Below are 14,512 nucleotides of genomic sequence, written 5' to 3'. Positions count from 1 at the left end.
ATATCTTTATTCTTGGCTTGTATGTAATTTCTGTGTTTTCTTTCAGTAAAGTTAATAAAATCATTTCTTGCCTTTAAAATAATATTTTTCATCAGATAATTCTATTGTGTAGAAAGTTAATGATGTACTGTCAAATATGAGTTTAATGTTCTCCTGCGTGTGTGAATTCTTCCCCGTCCTGATTAGACGCAAAAATATTGCACGCATTCTAACTTGCGCCTTTGTTGATAAAGCGTATGTGCATAATTACTTATTAACACGGCATGTCCTTTAACGCAAGATTATGTTGCATGGACTTGAAACGAATTGTTTGACTTTTGAAAACGTTGCAGGATGCAGAGACAATGCACCTAGGGCTAAAATTTAATTGTTATCTTTAGCTATCGACCTTAGGAAGGATTGCGCGGTTCGCTAAAATATCTCTATACGCTACACAGTTGAAGCGGTTCGCTTTTTCTCCCCATAAATTGGACTAGATTTGACACTTTCGCATAACGTATGAATATTAACAAAAATTAGTTATGATTTCATAGGACAGCCGTCAACATCCTGACTGCAGGTTTTATTTTGTCTTTAGCAGCCGTGTGATCTTTCAAATGCTCGTTTACAGATTTCATCTATGTCATTTCTGAGGGTGAACTCTTGTCTCCCTGCGAGCAGCCGTTACAAGGTATGACTTCTCTTGACCTGTGATATTTGAAATGACTGAGCCATGTATTAATAAAACAACTCCATTTGCTTGATACTCATTCGTAATTTTCGTGTGAAATTATTAGTATGCTTACAGTTGCACAGTTCGGACGTATGTTGGTGCCCTATTGTGTAGTTCTGATAGAAGACTGTTATTCATTTCGTGTAAACAGTAGCATTCAATCTGTAGTATGACTGACCTAGTATGGTGACCAAAGTCATCAGTTTCGTACAATTTGCGCAAAGAACGCTGTTTGCAGTTCAGTAGCCGTTGTCTTTAACAGGTAAGATGGAAAAAAAGCATGTTATATAAAATGTGGTTCTCGAGTCGACGCATCTTCAGAAGTGTCTTTACTCGCGCTGTCGTAAAAGTTTTCAGCACTCTGACATTCCGAATTAAGTTTATTAGATTTGATGATACTAGAAAGCAAACGGCTTGGCATAGATTAACTTTTGTAAGCCAGATCCCCCATTGAGTATTTAGTCACGGTGACGGTAATCTTAACCATTTTCACTTTGGTACAGCAATCCCAGTGACAGTCATAAGTAAACTGTTGGTGTGGCACAGTTACTTTTAGACATCATCGTATTAGGGTGAGTGTCTTAACTGCGGTCATGTTTGCCTAAAACACAAACGAACAATGTACTGTAATGCAATCGTGGCTGACGTAATTAGTTTCTTTGTGTTACTGTAGCTGCCATGAAGTTTATTTGTGAAGGATACTTCACTAAATATAGCGTTCAAATTTTCAACCAGCTAAGGTACTTCATGATTCGGTTACAGAAATATCTGAAATTGTAGGCATTAGCATTATGCAACTCCACCACTGTTTTGAAACGATTTCTTCTTTATTCACAGATGTTTTGAAACAAACATGTTGCTTGAAGATACTTTTCTAAAAAAATAATATAATGAAATAAACAACTCAATGATTGTGTGTATCTTCAGCCGAAACACTGGTTTGATGTAGCTGTATAATGATGGTAGGCACAACTTTCCACATCGCTTCATATTATTTCTTAATGGGAGCGGGAATGGCCTATCTCGACAATATTAAATTTAGTGACTTGGCAGCCACGGAATTTCAGGAACCACTGTAGCCATTAACATGAAACTTTTACGGGACATTTAACTGTAGGTTCTGAGTCTACTGAACTACAATAACTGCATTTCAGCCACTGCTTTCAGAAATAGGCTATAATTTTTTAATTACACAGTTAAAATTTTGTGTACTTCTTTTGTACGTTATCCTAAATAATTTTAATTATACATAACATTATGTTGTTTTTTTAGTTCAGTAGACTCAGGATATGTATGTTATTTTTCCCTGAAAATTTGAATACTCGACTCGAAGTGGTTTCTGAGATTTAGGGAAAAATGCAACATAAAATGTAAATTTTCAGGAACGGTTTCTAAAGTTTCATGTGTGTGAGATGTGCTTGCTTGTGCAAGTGAATGTGCGTTTTTCCTTTTCTGAAGACGGCTGTGGCCAAAAACTAAATGTGTAACTGTCTTTCTGTAGTGCTTGTCCACAAGCCATGTCTTCTTTATAGTGAATAGCAGTCTCTTTTTCCTATCTTCTTCTTCTTGCTTGTTATGCCTTCATACTCACATGAGTTATGAGCTGTGGCTAGTTAAGCTCAGACAATAGTCAGTCACCAGTTTCACGTGCAATGTGCCAGTAGCCCATTCAGTACTTGCAGTACTCCGCCTTTTCCTTATATTGTTGATATTCCAACATGGAGCTTCCATTGTTTGATTTTGTATTTACCATTATCTGTTGTTTTGCTCCCCAAATAACAAAACTCGTCCACTGCTTTGTCTCTAATTTCCTCGGCATTTTTTAACTCAATTTGATTGCATCCCTTTACCCGTGTTTTCTTTTATTGATGTTCATCTCATTACCTCTTCAAGGTGGTAGTCATTCCCTTCAACTGATCTTCAAACAGGTTTGCCTTCTATGACAGAATTAAATTATACTGGAAAACCTGAAAATTTTAAATTCTTCTGTGTGAACCTTAATCTCCACTGTGGATTTCTCCTCGGTCTCCTGTATTGCTTGCTCAGTACACAAACTGGATAACATGAGGGGTTGGTAACAACCCTGTCTCACTCCCTTCCCGCAAGGTGCCACCATTTGTTAGGACTGCAATCTGGTTTCTATATTAGTCGAAGATAACCCTTTGCTACGTAATTTATACCTGCTACCTTCAGAATTTAGAGTTTTGTGAAAAGTATTTTTTTAAATGTATAAATGCAGGTTTGCCTGTCTCTCTTTTAAGATAAGTTGTTGGGGCCAGTACTACCCCATACATCCTGCATGGAATAGTTTTTTTGTCGTAGGTTTTAACAAAGGCCTTCATAATTTTTAGGGATTCTCAATTATCTTACTGTGTTGCAGTTTGGGTCTTTCAGTTGTCTGTCAAATTCTTCTCACAGTGTCACATTATTCATCCACTACCTGTTCTCTTTACATAATATTGTCATCATATCTAAATAGTTCATCTATATATTCACTTCTTTGCTTATTGCTTGATAGCCATCTGAGCTCTTGATATATGCACTGATACACTTTTTCTGCAAAGTTTCCTTTACACATGTTGCAATTATTTTCCCCATAGTTGTGCATGCTGTTGCCGCTTTGCATTTCTTTTCTAGCAGTTCCTACTTTGCTTTTTGCACTTATTGTTAATCTCATTTTTCAATGACATTAAATGATGACAATAGAAGATACAAAAGTAATTTTCAAAGTTGTTCTGGGTTTACGCCTAGGATAATGCTAACAAGCGCAAGGATAATGCTAACAAGCTGTGCTTGAATAATGTCAGGATGACACCCAGGACATGAATCACATAACTGGAATGGTTAGACAAGTTGCTAAAGCCATCCAGGTATTGTTTAGTCAGCTAGGAAAATAGCAATGCCTTGATGGTGTGAAGAATGTCACTCTGCAAATAGAGGCAGGCAGGTTACCAGATGCAGACAATCTGAAACCTTTCCACATGAAATGGTGTCCGTGCCCCCCCCCCCCCCCCCCTTTCCCCCACAGCTCACATCTTGTGATGCCCAGGATTCTAATTGCAGGATTATAAAAAAGTTGTGGATGGGGATCAGTTGGACATCAGTTCTTAAACCACAAATCATACAACTGTTTGCGAATTAAGATATATCAATTACTAACAATATAGCACCAGCACTGGGTACTATTCAGTACGGCACATCTAAGCGTAAGATACAGAGAGATCCTTCGTGATGTTAATAACATATGGATTGATTGAAGTTACTCAGCGTTTGAGAGAGGGCATTATAATTCCAAAACTGGGAAAGATTTCAGCATTTCAATTTAGTTATTGCAGTGTTTCTTTGACAAGTTATGTAGTGAAGACTTATGAGTGAATGGTGAATCTCTGTCTAGTATAGGTTCATAAACCAAAAGACATGGCGAGCATTGTGAGAAAGTGCCATAGCTGGTGTTTTCATGGACAAGTGCCAACATTTATCAATTTGTTCTTTCTGTATATCTTTTCTACTGTAGAAACTGTGACTTTATCTGACAAATATGTTGAGGAGAATGGTGTCCCTTAGAAAAGTATTTGAAGTTCAACCTTGTTTGGTAGTGTTGTAAATACCGTGACACCTGTTGTGAAGAGCCCACCCCCACTGAACAGTGGCCCTCAAGGGGCTCGAGACTTTCGTACGTGCATGGTGGGCATGGGGCACAAGCTGTTACAGCACCTCCTTCCTTTCCTGTGCTGCAGTCTCTTTGTCTGACTATTCTTCCTTCTCTTGATCTCTACCATGGTGGCAGCCTTCGATGTCAACCCTTCTATTTTCCAGCACCTGCTTTTCATTCTTGGAAGATTCTTTCATTCAGTAACTTTTGGTAGAGGTAATCTCGGCCCCCTCCTAGTTTCAACTTCATTTTCCAAATTTTTCTGTAATGTGGACCAACTGAGGAAGAACATCTTAGATAGTGCCTTCACATTACTTGTGTAGTCTCTTATTTTTACTTCAAAACATAATGCAGTAACCAATGTGAGGTGGTGGGGTTTTTATGTAACCTATCAGTGGAGCCCACTGACAACACATGGCTAACACTACTGATGCCTGAGCTACTAGCACTCCACACACTGCAAAGACTAGATTACTGATCTTCCTGTAGCATCAGGTTTCCCTGCAATAGCTTTTGTTGTGGCTGCTTGGTGCCTTTGGGGAGCCCGTGATCAGAGTAGGCGGCATAAGGGTGGGCATTTTGTATGTGACACACATTAGATTGCACCAGGACAAAACAGTTCTGATCTAGCAGTCTTTTCAGACAGAAATCGAAACCTCAATGCAGACAGTTACAACCCTGCTGCTTTCCCTACCTGGCTACCCCACAGAAGAGAGCAAAGCCAGATGTCTAGGAGTGAAACAACTTATCCAATACTTAGTATGTATCCGAACTGATGGATATGTTTCTACTGTGACAAAGCTATTTTTTGTGGAGAATATTGATGAAAAATGTGAAGAAGCTGATTCATTAGGGAAAATGCACAGTGGGCTGCTATTTATTAAAGCCTTGTCTGCTGCACACTCTAAAACTCTTCAGGCATGTGAATGTCTGGGTGATGTATCAGTGACCCTTGCCCCATTCAAGACTTTGAGTGTAGTCAAAGATATCATCTTTCAGACATCATATACTCAGATGAGTAGCTATGAGCTAATCTAGAGTGGCGAGGCATACATTCGGTCAGGTCCAGCCAAAAAGGTCCCAAGATTAAAGAGTAGATACAGACGTGTTTTTCTGACCCTTTGAAAGGAATGTTCACCTTAGTTATGGTGTAGAGGTATAATGGGGAAACCTTACCTCCCACCACCTCTGAGGTGCTTTCAATGCTTGCCCTTTGGTCATGTCATTCCACTGCACTGAGAATTCAAAATGTCATAACTGTGGATACACATTCCATGAAGGTTGTCTTTCTGAACAACCACTTTTGTGTTTCATTTGAGCAGAACAGTCCTCCACGTTCATGGCGTCATCCAGTCTTCAATAATGGAGAGAATATGAAGGCATATAAATCTACTGACCTTGTGTTGTATAAAAAAATTGAAGCTGATAAAAAAATGCAAACACCTACATCCTGTTGATATGGTGTCAGAGTGTGCAAAAGTTGTAGCCATAACTTCCACTACCTCAACTTCTCTGAAACCAGTTCTCTCACTGCCCTTCCTTCTTGCAATTCCTGCTGCACAGTCTTTGGAAACCACTTTCCACATCTGGGTGGATGAGCAGCCTCCTCCTGTGGTGTCTACCGGTGACAGGGCTTCCTCTCAGTACCCTGCTCTCTGGAAACCCACATTAAATGTCCAATGCCAGCTAATGGCTGAGGGATCACAAACTGTGGGTGGCAGGACGGCCTATTCTTCATCTGTCCCCAAACATGGCATGTATAATCCCTCACTTGAATCCCAGCCACCAAACGTTATGTAGGAGGAGCAGGAGCAGAAAAACAAGTCAGGACAAGGCTCCCTAGTGTGACCATTCAGTGGAACAGTAAAATGGATACTACTGTCATCTGCTGGTACTAAAACTTATTTCCTTGTCTTCTGCAATGTGCTTTGCACTACAATAAACTCTCTTCATTGATGATCATTCCTAATGCTCCATGGTTATCATGCATTCTGTTTGAACCTTGCTGGCTCTGAGGGGTATCTGGAGAAATCTGTACATTGGTTAACAAAGATGTCAGTGAATGGATTCCCCTTCGTACTATGTTGCAAGCAGTAGCGGTATGAGTGCGAACAACCTCAGCGACCAGTTTGCAACATTTACACGTGTCAGGTAGGCCACTTTCTTGAGTTGACCACCTAAATCCAACAACTTTCCGTCCCTTTTCTCTTGGCTTGGGGATTTCAATGTACACCATCCTGTAGGGAGGAGAGTGGGGGTGGAGGGGTACCACTTGATCTTATACTTGGCCAGCTTCTTATTGACAATGATCTGTCTCTCTTACCCACATCATAGCTTTCCAGCTATTGATGTAATGATCTCTTCTTCCAGTCGTATGGCTTCACAGCATTGATCACTACATGACAATCTTTGTGACAGCGACCACTTTCTGGTGACCTTGTTGCCTCCTTGTCCTAGCCAGACAGACAGACTGCCACATTGGGAGCTTCAGACAACTGGCAGTTGTATGTCTCTGCTGTTACCTTCGGCCCCTCTGTCAGATTGTGTTGATGGGGTTGTGCAAGGTGTCTCCAACATGATCACCCACACTTTAGTCCCATTCCTAATGGTGGCCTCCAGTTCTGATCAGTGCCATGGTGGATGCATTGTGATAGCTATTCAGAATCACCTATCCCCCTGCGGGTCCGGGGTAAGAATAGGCCCGAGGTATTCCTGCCTGTCATAAGAGGCGACTAAAAGGAGTTTCAACCGTTTCGGCCTTCCATGTGATGGTCCCCCTTGGGGTTTGACCCCCATTTTTCAAAATTCTACAGAAGTACGAGCCTTTTGGGGAAGGACACCTTACGTGGTGTACCACTGGTCCTAAGTGCACTAAGACCTTGGCACTCAGCATTGTACCGGCGTTGTAACCATACCCACTATTCCTCAAATTGGGCCTAAACGCCTGATGGGTTGTACAAGTTACGCCCATAGTGCGTCCCCATCTGCACCAGCGATCATGATGGACTTTCCATGGCACCAGAAATCCAGCACGGTAGCCAGCCCGTTGTGGTGGGGTCGTCATGTACCCTCTAGGTTGTAGCCCCCTGACAACACAGGGATCGTACTGCCGATACCTGAGCTGCATCCTCCCCACATCGGCCAAGGAGTAGATGCCCGTCTCCTTGGGGCATCAGGACTCCCGGCAATGGTCATCCTGCCAGGTGGCCCTTGCTGAGGCTGGGTGGCGCCCGTGGGGAGAGCCCCTGGTCGGAGTGGGGGGTATCGGGGTGGACGTTTCGCAGATGAAACGTCAACACGTATCAGGGCGCTCTGCGGCCGAGTCTTTCAAAAGAAAAGGTACCGTTTCTAGTTCTGGTTCTCCTGCCCTTTCCCCCTTGGCCACTCCCTGGGAGGAGGGACAGGCCCGCCGGCATGGGGCGAAGTACTTCCCCCGCTATTTGGTCTGTTCTCGAACCGATGGGGGGACGTTCGCCACCTCCAAGCCCATGTTCTTTGTTCAGCACATTGAGGACATCTTCGGCAAAATCGAGGCTCTCAGCAAGATGCGTTCAGGGTCCGTTCTTATCAAGACCACCTCCGCCACACAGTCGGCGGCGCTCCAGGCGTGCGACCGCCTAGGGGACATCCCAGTGTCCATTGTCCCGCATCTGGCACTAAATAGGACGCAGGGGGTTATTTTTCATCGTGACCTCCTGCTACAATCTGATGAGGAGCTCAGGGCCAACCTGGAGCGCCAAGGCGTGCATTTCGTCCGGCGAGTCCAGCGTGGCCCCAAAGACCGTCGCATTGACACCGGGGCCTTTATCCTCGCCTTCGAGGGGGACGTTCTCCCGGAGAAGGTAAAGGTGATGTGCTACCGGTGCGACGTGCAACCTTACGTCCCACCTCCTATGCGCTGTTTTCGGTGTTTGCGCTTTGGGCACATGTCGTCACGGTGTGAGGCTGAGCCCCTTTGTGGCGATTGTGGACGTCCTCTTCGTGAGGAACATACATGCACCCCACCACCTCGGTGCATTAATTGTCCTGGCATCCACTCGCCTAGATCCTCAGACTGCCTCGCATATCAGAAGGAGAAGAAGATACAAGAACTCAAAACTTTGGATCGGCTCTCTTATTCTGAGGCCAGGAAGAAGTATGACCGCCTCCATCCCGTGCCGTTGACCACTTCGTTTGCCTCAGTTGTGTCCACTCCTTCCGCGGTATCCTCACCCCTATCCTGTCCCCCCTCCGCCTCCTCCGCCCATCAGGGGGCTCTGCCTCTGCCTCCCAAATCCCTCCCTTCCAAATCCTCCTCCCCCGTGGCCCCCGCCCCCTCTGCCCCAGGGGCCACTCTTCCTCCTCCTCCTCTCCCCCCGCCACCTGAGAAGCGATCCTCTTCTCAGGCGTCCATCGGGGAAACGTTCCGGACCCCAGCTTCCGAGGTCCGGCGTTCCAAAACGGACCCCGCGCGTGCTGGACCTTCTTCGGGTCCAGCCCACCATCCCTGTGCCTCCTCGGCCTTACAAGAAGGCCTCCAAGAAGAAGTCTCTATCCCCCTCTCCATCCCGGCGCGTTTTGTCTGACGCTCCATCCGTGAGTCGCTGCTCCCGGCTGTCCTCAGTTTCGCCGGGACGCTCTGCTGCCAGGCGCTCAGCTGGCCTCTCGTCTGCAAATGATGCTGCCCCTCCTACACAACCAGGGACAGCGGCCGCAGCTGGTGACGACTCGATGGAACCGGATCCGCCTCCCGCCGGTTGTAGCGTTGTTCCCTCGCACCTGGTCCTCCGCGGCCGTCGAGGTGACCAGCTCTTCCCCCGTCTCGTTCCCCCAACTTTTTGACTAGTGATGGCCTTGTTACATTGGAACATAAGAGGTATTTGATCTAATCGGGAGGAATTACAACTGCTCCTCCGCCTGCACTGTCCGCTCGTCCTTGGTCTCCAGGAAACCAAGTTGCGCCCGACTGACCGTATTGCCTTTACCCACTATACCTTGGAGCAGTATGACCTCACCCCTGTGGACGGTATCCCAGCTCATGGTGGGGTCATGTTGCTCGTTCGGGACGATGTCTATTACCATCCCATCCCATTGACCACTCCACTCCAAGCAATAGCTGTCCGTATTACTCTTTCTGCTTTTACTTTTTCAGTTTGTACCATCTACACTCCACTGTCATCTGCTGTTAGTCAGGCTGACATGATGCACCTGATCGTTCAGCTTCCCCCGCCGTTTTTATTGTTTGGCGACTTCAATGCCCATCATCCCCTTTGGGGCTCTCCTGCATCCTGTCAAAGAGGCTCACTCTTGGCGGATGTCTTCAACCATCTCCATCTTGTCTGCCTCAATACCGGCGCCCCGACTTTCCTCTCGGACTCTACTTTCCTCTCGGACTCTACTCATACCTACTCCCACTTGGACCTCTTGATCTGTTCTACCACTCTTGCCCGTTGGTTCGAGTGGTATGTCCTTTCTGACACCTATTCGAGTGACCACTTCCCCTGTGTCGTTCGTCTCCTGCACCACACCCCATCCCCACGTCCTTCGCGCTGGAACATACTGAAAGCTGACTGGCGACTTTACTCCTCCCTGGCGACCTTTCCGGACCACGATTTTCTCAGTTGTGACAGTCAGGTCGAATACCTCACGGCTGTTATCGTCAATGCTGCCGAACGTTCCATTCCTCGTACTACCTCTTCTTCACGTCGCGTTTCCGTCCCCTGGTGGAACGAGGCTTGTAGGGACGCTATCCGCACTCGACGACGTGCTTTACGCACCTTTCGCCGCCATCCTACGTTGGCGAATTGTATTGAATACAAACGACTCAGAGCGCAATGCCGAAGAGTCATCAAAGACAGCAAAAAAGCTTGTTGGGCCTCTTTCACCAGCTCCTTTAACAGTTTTACTCCCTCTTCCGTCGTTTGGGGTGGCCTGCGCCGGCTGTCGGGCATTAAGGCCCACTCCTCGGTACCTGGCCTGACCTCAGGTAATGAGGTCCTTGTTGATCCTGTGGCTGTCTCCAACGCCTTTGGCCGCTTTTTCGCGGAGGTTTCAAGCTCCGTCCATTACCACCCTGCCTTCCTTCCCAGGAAAGAGGCAGAAGAGGCTCGGCGACCTTCCTTCCACTCGCTGAATCTGGAAACTTATAATGCCCCCTTTACTATGCGGGAACTCGAACGTGCGCTTGCACTGTCCTGGTCGTCTGCTCCGGGGCCAGATGCCATTCACGTTCAGATGCTGGCACACCTTTCTCCGGGGGGCAAAAGCTTCCTTCTTCCTACCTACAATCGTGTCTGGACCGAAGGTCAGGTTCCCATGCGTTGGCGTGACACCGTCGTCGTTCCTATACCCAAACCCGGGAAGGATAGACACCTTCCTTCTAGTTACCGCCCCATTTCTCTTACAAGCTGTGTCTGTAAGGTGATGGAGCGCATGGTTAATGCTCGGCTAGTCTGGATTCTTGAATCTTGACGGCTACTTACTAATGTCCAATGCGGCTTTTGTCGCTGCCGCTCCGCTGTTGACCACCTTGTGACCTTGTCGACATTCATCATGAACAACTTTTTGCGAAGGCGCCAAACGGTAGCCGTGTTCTTCGACTTGGAGAAGGCTTATGATACCTGTTGGAGAGGAGGTATCCTCTGCACTATGCACAGGTGGGGCCTACGCGGTCGCCTGCCCCTTTTTATTGATTCCTTTTTAACGGATCGAAAGTTTAGGGTACGTGTGGGTTCCGTATTGTCGGACGTCTTCCTCCAGGAGAACGGAGTGCCTCAGGGCTCCGTCTTGAGCGTAGTCCTTTTTGCCATCGCGATCAATCCAATTATGGATTGTATTCCACCTAATGTCTCAGGCTCTCTCTTTGTCGATGATTTCGCGATCTACTGCAGTGCCCAGAGAACATGCCTCCTGGAGCGCTGCCTTCAGCGTTGTCTAGACAGCCTCTACTCATGGAGCGTGGCAAATGGCTTCCGGTTCTCTGAAGAGAAGACGGTTTGTATCAACTTTTGGCGATATAAAGCGTTCCTTCTGCCATCCTTACATCTCGGTCCCGTTGTTCTCCCATTCGTGGAAACAACTAAGTTTCTAGGGCTCACGTTGGACAGGAAACTGTGTTGGTCTCCACATGTCTCTTATTTGGCGGCCCGTTGTACACGTTCCCTTAATGTCCTCTGAGTTCTTAGCGGTTCATCTTGGGGAGCGGATCGCACTGTCCTGCTTCGCTTGTATCGGTCCATTGTCCGATCGAAGCTGGATTATGGGAGCTTCGTCTACTCGTCCACTCGGCTATCCCTCTTACACCGGCTCAACTCCATCCGTCTTGCGACCGGAGCCTTCTACACTAGTCCTGTCGAGAGTCTTTATGCTGAAGCTGCCGAATTACCATTGACCTACCGGCGCGACGTACTGCTGTGTCGGTATGCCTGCCGGCTGTTGTCTATGCCCGACCACCCCTCTTACCAGTCCTTCTTCGCCGATTCTCTCGACCGTCAGTACGGGTTGTATGTGTCTGCCCTGTTGCCCCCCCGGAGTCCGCTTCCGTCGCCTGCTTCGACAATTGGATTTTGCCCTCCCTACCACCTTCAGAGAGGGTGAGAGCCCGACACAACCTTGGCTCCAGGCTCCGGTTCATATTTATCTCGACCTCGGCTCACTCCCAAAGGAGGGTACTCCGGCTGCAGTGTATTGCTCACGGTTTGTCGAACTTCGTGCTCGACTTGCCGGTCACACCTTTATTTACACCGATGGCTCCAAAACTGACGATGGTGTCGGCTGTGCCTTTGTCGTCGGGGCCGCCACTTTTAAATACCGGCTCCTCGACCAATGTTCGAGCTTTACGGCCGAGCTTTTTGCTCTCCATCAGGCCGTTCAGTATGCCCGCCGCCACCGCCATTCATCGTATGTACTCTGCTCTGACTCTCTCAGTGCTCTTCAGAGCCTTGGAGCTCCCTATCTGGTCCATCCCTTGATTCAACGGATACAGCAGTCCCTCCATTCTTTCGCTGATAGTGGTTCTCCTGTCAGCTTTCTGTGGGTTCCCGGACATGTAGGAGTGCCTGGGAATGAGGCTGCGGATGCTGCAGCCAAGGCTGCAGTCGTCCTGCCTCGGCCAGCCTCCCATTGTGTCCCGTCATCTGACGTTCGTGGGGATGTATGTAAGAGGCTTGTGTCGTTGTGGTGGGGTGCTTGGTCATCCCTCCAAGGAAACAAGCTCCGGGCAGTAAAACCACTCCCAACTGCTTGGACAACCTCCTCCCGACCATCTTGGCGAAAGGAGGTCCTCCTGACCAGGTTGCGGATTGGGCATTGCCGGTTTAGCCACCGCTACCTGCTCTCCGGTGACCCAGCCCCGCAGTGCCCTTGTGGTCAGGCATTAACAGTGCGCCATGTTTTATTGTCGTGTCCCCGTTTTAGTCAATTTCGTGTTGTCCTGTCCTTGCCATCTACTTTACCAGATGTTTTAGCTGATGACGCTCGAGCAGCTGCTCGTATTCTGGGTTTTTATAACTTTGACTGGCTTGTCCAAAGACATCTAACCTTTTTACTTATTTTATCTGCATCTTTGTCAGGTCCTTCTGGTGTCCCCCCCCCCCCCCCCCCATCCCCTTGAGTTTTACTAGATTCCATGTGCTCTAACAACAGTGACTGGGCGCTAATGACCTCAGTAGTTGAGCGCCCTTAAACCCCACAAAAAAAAAAAAAAATCACCTAAGAGTTCTGCAGTGCTCCAGGCGACAGCCTTCATAGACCAGCCTAATCATTTTTAAGTGATTTCATGCTATGGCTTGCCTTCTAATTAAATGCAGCAAGAAGTACTACTGCGAACACTGCCTCTCCTCCCTTGAAATGTAGGCCTTTTCATCCCAGCTATGGGAAAAGCACCAGTCTTCTGGACCACCGATGATCAACAGCTGTTCTAGGACTTGTCCTTCAGGGTGGTATTTGTATAATTGCTGAACACCTTGCAATCAATTTTGCGACATCATCAGCATCCTCGTCTTATCCAGCTGCCATACTACTGTAGGAATGACAGGTTGAAGGCATCCACCTATGTTTCATTCCCAGCCAAGCTGAATCATATAATCCATCTTTCACTGACTCAGAACTGCTTCAAGGCTCTTGTGTTGTCTCATGATACAAACCCAGGCCCTGATTAAATTCATAATCAGATGATCCAACACATGGTTGTTACTCAAATGCTACATCTACTCAGCATCTTCAATCATATTTGGTTCAGAGATGTCTTCCATTCGCAGTGGCAAGATAGTATCATTGGTCCAGTCATCAAGCCAAGCAAGTGTCTCTAGACAGCTACCAACTGATTGTCGTCACCATCCACTTCTGCAAACTGCTTGAAAGGATGGTTGCCCACATGTTACGCTGGGTTCTCAAGTTGGGTCATATGTCCCCATGTCAGTGTGGTTTCTACGAAGATTATCCACAATCAACCATCTGGTCCAGTTACAAACAGCCATCTGACATGCTTTTTCTAAACACCAATACTTCATTGCAGCCTTTTTGCCCTACATATGGCATACAACACTGCTTCGCGCCATCACATTTTACTTACCCTCGATGATGAGCTTAAGAGTTTCCATACTGATTTTTATTCATCACTTTTTATCCAGTTGATTGTTGTAGGTTTGAATTGGTACTTATAGAGCTCTCCTCAGGTCCAAGAGAACAGTATTCCACAGGGCTCTGTTCTTAGTGTCACACACCTCTTCATTGCCATCAATGGGCTTGTGACCTCTGCCAGGCAGCTAGTCGTCACTGCATTGTATATTGACAACTTTTGTATTTAGTACAGCTCCCGCTCAGTAGCTTCAGCTAAACATTATCACCAATGTGCCATCCAGCAGGCCAGTACATGAACCCTGCCCACGATTTCCAATTATCTCCAGTAAAAATGCCAGTGATGCATTTCTGTCATACCACAGTCCATCCTGATCAGAACTCTACGTGGGTACATAGTTGAAGTTAGTGCGCAGACTTGTTCTTGGAACTTCTTTTTATAAAAATCTGACTTGGCTGCCCATATTCAGCAACTGAACACTAGTTGCATGCAGAGGCCTAACACTCTCTGCTTCTTTGCACATAACTCTTGTGGTGCAGATTGTGCTACTCTTCTCGGTTTTGAACGGGACTTGATCTCATCATGACTGGAC

At 46.8% G+C, this 14,512-nt stretch overlaps 1 protein-coding gene across 2 annotated transcripts in view; it reads left to right on the top strand.

Annotated features, from left to right (window-relative positions):
* Positions 1 to 416: 416 nt before the first annotated feature.
* The window catches only part of LOC124591764 (glycerol kinase 2-like), a 276,367-nt gene continuing 262,271 nt past the window's right edge, over positions 417 to 14,512 (top strand). The window contains exon 1 of one of the 2 annotated variants that reach the window (XM_047131771.1): positions 417 to 670. The gene's annotated coding sequence lies outside the window, so the exon portion shown is untranslated. The remainder of the gene's footprint in view (positions 671 to 14,512) is intronic. The other variant, XM_047131767.1, reaches the window with a different exon arrangement.

Source organism: Schistocerca americana, chromosome 2 (genome assembly GCF_021461395.2).
Source record: "Schistocerca americana isolate TAMUIC-IGC-003095 chromosome 2, iqSchAmer2.1, whole genome shotgun sequence".
Taxonomy (NCBI): Eukaryota; Metazoa; Arthropoda; class Insecta; order Orthoptera; family Acrididae; genus Schistocerca; species Schistocerca americana.
Note: the sequence above shows the minus strand (reverse complement) of the source record. Positions and strands in the feature narration are given on the sequence as shown.